This window comes from Lytechinus pictus, unplaced genomic scaffold (assembly GCF_037042905.1).
Source record: "Lytechinus pictus isolate F3 Inbred unplaced genomic scaffold, Lp3.0 scaffold_170, whole genome shotgun sequence".
Taxonomy (NCBI): domain Eukaryota; kingdom Metazoa; phylum Echinodermata; class Echinoidea; order Temnopleuroida; family Toxopneustidae; genus Lytechinus; species Lytechinus pictus.
The window spans coordinates 40,001-46,839 of NW_026974290.1; positions in this window are offsets into that span (position 1 = coordinate 40,001).

Consider the following 6,839-nt stretch of genomic DNA (forward strand, 5'->3'; position numbering starts at 1 on the left):
CCCCGTAGGTCGAGGCCAGGCACTCGCTCTTCCAGTCCGAGGTTGGCAGCGGCTCCTGAGCGACAGCCAGCCCAACACCAGTCCACTAGCCCCCCGTACGTCGAGGTTAGGCACCCGCTCTTCCTCTCCGAGGTGGGCAGGGGCTGTTGAGGGAGACACAGCCCAACAGCAGAGGGCCAGGGCCCCGTATGTCGAGGCCAGCCACTCGCTCACCCCCTCCGAGGTGGGCAGGGGCTCCTGAGCGGCAGCCTGTCCACCTCCAGTCCGACAGCCAGGCGTAGGTAGAGGCCAGGCACCCGCTTTACCTCCTTGACCTTTTCAGGGGCATTTGAGCGACAGCCAGCCAAACACCAGAGGGCCAGCCCCCCGTAGGTCGAGACCAGGCACACGCTCTTCACTTCAGATGTCGGCAGGGGCTGTTGAGCGACGGCCAGCCCAACAGCGGTCGGCCAGGCCCCCGTAGGTCGAGGCCAGGCACTCGCTCTACCTCTCCGACTCGGCATCGACACCCTGGCCAACTCCAGACGGCCAGGGCACCGTACCTCGAGGGCAGGCAGCCGCCATTACACTCCGAGGCGGGCAGGGGCTGTTGAGCGGGTCACAGCCCAACAGCAGTGGGCCAGGGTCCCGTACCTCCAGACCGGGCAGCCGCTCTTCCTCTCCGACGTTTCCAGGGGCTTTTGAGCGACAGCCAGCTCACCTCCAGTCCACTAGCCCCCCGTAGGTCGAGCCCAGGCACCCGCTCTTCCTCTCCGACGTCGGCAGGGGCTCTTGAGCGGGACACAGCCCACCTCCAGTCCGCTAGCCCCCCGTACGTCGAAGCCAGTCACTCGCACTACTTCTCCGACGTCGGCAGGGGCTCCTGAGCGACAGCCAGCCCAACACCAGTCCACTAGCCCCCCGTACGTCGAGGTTAGGCACCCGCTCTTCCTCTCCGAGGTGGGCAGGGGCTGTTGAGCGACACCCAGCCCAACACCAGTCCACTAGCCCCCCGTTCGTCGAGGTTGGGCACCCGCTCTTCCTCTCCGAGGTGGGCAGGGGCTCCTGGGCGACAGCCAGCTCACCTCCAGTCCACTAGCCCCCCGTACGTCGAAGCCAGGCACTCGCCCTACTTCTCCGACGTCGGCAGGGACTCCTGAGCGACAGCCAGCTCACCTCCAGTCCACTAGCCCCCCCGTACGTCGAAGCCAGGCACTCGCACTACTTCTCCGACGTCGGCAGGGGCTCCTGGGCGACAGCCAGCTCACCTCCTGTCCACTAGCCCCGCGTACGTCGAAGCCAGTCACTCGAACTACTTCTCCGACGTCGGCAGCGGCTCTTGAGCGACAGCCAGCCCACCTCCAGTCCACTAGCCCCCCCGTACGTCGAAGCCAGGCACTCGCACTACTTCTCCGACGTTTTCAGGGGCTCCTGAGCGACAGCCAGCCCAACACCAGTCCACTAGCCCCCCGTACGTCGAGGTTGGGCACCCGCTCTTCCTCTCCGAGGTGGGCAGGGGCTCCTGAGCGACAGCCAGCCCAACACCAGTCCGCTAGCCCCCCCGTACGTCGAAGCCAGTCACTCGAACTACTTCTCCGACGTCGGCAGGGGCTCCTGAGCGACAGCCAGCTCACCTCCAGTCCACTAGCCCCCCGTACGTCGAAGCCAGTCACTCGAACTACTTCTCCGACGTCGGCAGCGGCTCTTGAGCGACAGCCAGCCCACCTCCAGTCGGCCAGGGCCCCGTACGTCGAGGTTAGGCACTAGCCCTTCCACTCCGGCGTTTTCAGGGGCTCGTGAGCGACACCCAGCCCAACACCAGTCCACTAGCCCCCCGTACGTCGAGGTTGGGCACCCGCTCTTCCTCTCCGAGGTGGGCAGGGGCTCCTGGGCGACAGCCAGCCCAACACCAGTCCACTAGCCCCCCGTACGTCGAGGTTGGGCACCCGCTCTTCCTCTCCGAGGTGGGCAGGGGCTCCTGGGCGACAGCCAGCCCAACTCCAGTCCACTAGCCCCCCCGTACGTCGAAGCCAGTCACTCGAACTACTTCTCCGACGTCGGCAGCGGCTCTTGAGCGACAGCCAGCCCCCCTCCAGTCGGCCAGGGCCCCGTACGTCGAGGTTAGGCACTAGCCCTTCCACTCCGGCGTTTTCAGGGGCTCGTGAGCGACACCCAGCCCAACACCAGTCCACTAGCCCCCCGTACGTCGAGGTTGGGCACCCGCTCTTCCTCTCCGAGGTGGGCAGGGGCTCCTGGGCGACAGCCAGCCCACCTCCAGTCCGCTAGCCCCCCGTACGTCGAAGCCAGTCACTCGCACTACTTCTCCGACGTCGGCAGGGGCTGTTGAGCGACGGCCAGGCCCCAGTAGGTCGAGGCCAGGCACTCGCTCTACCTCTCCGACTCGGCATCGACACCCTGGCCAACTCCAGACGGCCAGGGCCCCGTACGTCGAGGCCAGGCACTCGCTCTTCCACTCCGAGTTCGGCAGCGGCTCCTGAGCGACAGCCAGGCCAACAGCAGTCCGGCAGCCCCCCCGTACTTGGAGGTTAGGCACCCGCTCTTCCTCTCCGAGGTGGGCAGGGGCTCCTGGGCGAAGGCCAGCCCACCTCCAGTCCGGCAGGGCCCCGTACTTCGAGGTTAGGCACCCGCTCTTCAACTCCGAGGTGGTCAGGGTCTCTTGAGCGACAGCCAGCCCACCTCCAGTCGGCCAGCCCCCCGTACGTCGAGGCCAGGCACTCGCCCTTCCACTCCGACGTTTTCAGGGGCTCCTGAGCGACAGCCAGCCCACCTCCAGTCCGACAGGGCCCCGTACTTCGAGGTTAGGCACCCGCTCTTCAACTCCGAGGTGGGCAGCGGCTCTTGAGCCGGACACAGCTCACCTCCAGTCCACTAGCCCCCCGTACGTCGAGGTTAGGCACCCGCTCTTCCTCTCCGAGGTGGGCAGGGGCTCCTGAGCGACAGCCAGCCCACCTCCAGTCCGACAGGGCCCCGTACTTCGAGGTTAGGCACCCGCTCTTCAACTCCGAGGTGGGCAGCGGCTCTTGAGCCGGACACAGCTCACCTCCAGTCCACTAGCCCCCCGTACGTCGAGGTTAGGCACCTGCTCTTCCTCTCCGAGGTGGGCAGGGGCTCCTGAGCGACAGCCAGCCCAACACCAGTCCAACAGGGCCCCGTAGGTCGAGGCCAGGCACCCGCTCTTGATCTCCGAGGTTCGGCAGGGGCTCGTGAGCGGGACACAGCCCAACACCAGTCGGCCAGGGCCCCGGAGGCAGGTCCATGGAATTGGGCTGTGTCTGCCGGGGGCTTTTCTTTTTTTCTGAAATAAAAACTTTATCTTTATTCTTATTTCGACAGGATGTCCAGGCCGCCAGTCCTCCGTGCGTCGAGGCCAGGGCGTCGCTCTTGCAATCAAGAGTTGTCCGAGGCCTGAGAGCGGGAGACATCCGAACAGCATGCCGACAGGCCCCCGGAGGCAGATCCATGGAATTGGACTCTGTCTGCCGGGGGCTTTTTTTTTGTTAAATTTATAATTTCATTTTTATTTCGACAGGATGGCCAGGCCAGCCAGGATTTTATGTGGTAATACGTCATGCCCTTCCTGTTCGAATGAAATTGTTACACTATACTGAAATGCTGATAAGACAATACAGGGGGAATGCAGTGATTTTTGGAGCTGATATGTGAATTATACTACATGCAGATTATTTGAATGAAATTTGTAATTGTACGCGATGGGTGGACACATCTTAGAACATTTTTCTTTGGTGGTAATACAGTAACTATTTTTTTTTTTTTGTTAAAAAAGGTACCATTGATTGCAACGTGTGATTAAAATCTTTTTGGACACAATACAGTAGTTTTTCGGAAAGTGTGTCATTACTTCATGCTTGATTCTGAAATGATTTTTTTTGAAATACTGAACTGCCTTCAATGAAACTTTGATTACACACCTCTAATTCAATTCTTTTGGGATTCAACATGCTAATACTTCATGCTATTATCATGGGAAGGAAATTTTCAAACTGCGATGAAATGCAAACAACACACATGCATTTTAAACCTCTTTGGAGGCAGCACAGTACCTTTTTGTAATGTATGTGAACACTTCTGGCTGCTCACCGGAGATTCCGACCGGCAGAACTCGACGCAGCGGGCCGAGAGCGCCCCGCATGCCGGGCCGACCCTCCCGCTCACCCACGCAGGAGATGGCGGGAGATTGTGACGGGCAGATCTCGACGCAGCGGGCCGACAGCGCCCCGCATGCCGAGCCGACCCTCCCGCTCACCCACCCGGGCGTCGGCAGACGATTCCGACCGGCAGATCTCGACGCAGCGGGCCGACAGCGCCCCGCATGCCGAGCCGACACCCCCGCTCACCCAGCCAGGAGTCGGCAGGAGATTCTGACCGTCGGATCGGCCGACAGCGGGGGAAGGGGCCGGGGGTCCGCTCGCCGGACTGTTTCCCGCGAGAACGGGGTCGTCCGAGGGCGCAGGCTCCCCGCGGTGGGCACCATCGGATTCGCCGTCCTCGGTTTGCCCAGGGCGGCCCGAGCCCTCCGCCGCTGCGCCGTCGGGTCGTCCGGTGTCGCCCTCGGTGTGAATTTCGCATTGACTTGCGTGTTGTAAGCGGTGTTTATCGGGAGGGGTCTTTCGTCCTGCTGCCAGGGGGTCAAGCGGGGACGCAGGGTCCCCGGGGTGGGTACCATCGGACGCGGCGTCCGGGGTTTGCCCGGGGTGGGCCGGGTGCCGGGGCGGCCAGGGCCCGGCCTTCGATTTTCCACGGGCGGGTCGGGCCGGCAGCGGCACCCACCTCGACCGGGCGGCTGGGCTCGGCGGGGAAGGAGCAGGGGGCCGCTGGGCGGATTTTTTCCAGCGGAGACGGGGTCACCCGGGGATGCAGCGTCCCCGGGATGGGGCACCATCGGACGCGGCGTCCGGGGTTTGCCCGGGGTGGGCCGGGTGCCGGGGCGGCCAGGGCCCGTGCTTCGATTTTCCACGGGCGGGTCGGGCCGGCAGCGGCACCCTCCTCGACCGGGCGGCTGGACACGGCGGGGAAGGAGCCGGGGGGCCCGCTGACCGGATTTTTTCCAGCGGAGACGGGGTCTTCGAGGGAAGCAGGGTCCCCGGGGTGGGCACCATCGGACGCGGCGTCCGGGGTTCGCCCACGGCCGGCCGGGCCACCCGCCGCCGGGCCGGGCTTCCGCTGCTGCGACGCCTTCTCGTCCGGTGTCAGCCTGGATTCGGGGGTAAAATTCGTATTGACTCGCGTGTTATAAGGGGTGTTTTGGGGGAGGGGTGTTTGGTCTCCGGAGACATATATAGGGAAGGGGTGTTTCTTGGAAATTCGGCTGCTTTTCGCCCTTCAGCGGGATTCGGACGCCCTCCGCCGGAGACGGGCGATGGGAAGGTCCCTCCGGCCGCTGAAAACACCCTCGTCGGGAGAAAAAAACGGATTTTTGGGCCAACTTCCGGTTTAGGATTTTGTACAGCGCCGTGAATGGAAAAAGGAACTGGCGCACGATCTGGAGGGTCGAAAATCCCTATTGAAACGCGTGTTGTAGCGTCGTTTTAGGGGGAGGGGTGTCAGACCACCCGCAGGATATATGAGGGAGTGGTCTCGAGCGATCGAGCACTCTCGTGAAAAACACACGTAGTACTACGTTATAGGCATGAGGCCCTCGCACCGGCCCGCAAGAAGAACCCCGGTCGTCCACGGAACCCCGGGAGGTCCTTGCGGCCAGGCGAGGCAAGGTTGGCATGGATGGAGAGAGGTGGCTGGGAAGAGGGCTGCGCCCCATAGCCGCAACGTACGCCCCCCGCGCCCGCCGGCCGGGGGTAGTCGGTTGGTAGAGAACGCCGGAGAGACCGACGGCCCACGCGGTCCGGCCAGGAAGCACGGGATCGCAACGCACGAGAGGGAAACAGAAGGGAGCCCGATCGCCCGCGCCTCGCGGACACGTCCTTCTCTGCCGTGGACTGGAGCTTGGTGTCCCGTGGGGTTGTAGCTTGCCTCGATCTTCGGACCGGCCAAGCCCCCTGTGAGCCCATGATTCTGGCGAAACGGGTGAAGGCACCGTCCCGACGCCCGCCGGGCGAGCACTACCGGAGCGTCCCCCTGCCCCGCTCCCCTGCACGCACCCCCGTCGCCCACCCGGCCGGGCCCTTGGCCGCCGTCGAGAGGGAGAGAAATGGAAGGTTACGAATTCGGGCGGCTCGCGCGAGCCCTGCCCGAGCTGCCATCGGTCGTCCCCCCGGGACCCCGCCGGCAGCTACCTGGTTGATCCTGCCAGTAGTCATATGCTTGTCTCAAAGATTAAGCCATGCATGTCTTCGTGCAAGCTCCCCGGAGCGAAACTGCGGATGGCTCATTAAATCAGTTATGGTTCATTGGATCGAGTCCCCCGGACATGGATAACTGTGGTAATTCTAGAGCTAATACATGCGTCCAAGCGCCGACTCTCCAGAAGGCGTGCTTTTATTAGGAAAAAGACCAGCCCGGCTCCGGCCGGTACCACTGGTGAACTCTGGATAACACAGCCGATCGCACGGTCCTCGCACCGGCGACGGATCCTTCGAATGTCTGCCCTATCAACTTTCGATGGTACGTTATGCGCCTACCATGGTCGTCACGGGTAACGGAGAATCAGGGTTCGATTCCGGAGAGGGAGCCTGAGAAACGGCTACCACATCCAAGGAAGGCAGCAGGCGCGCAAATTACCCACTCCCGACACGGGGAGGTAGTGACGAAAAATAACAATACAGGACTCTTTCGAGGCCCTGTAATTGGAATGAGTACACTTTAAATCCTTTAACGAGGATCCACTGGAGGGCAAGTCTGGTGCCAGCAGCCGCGGTAATTCA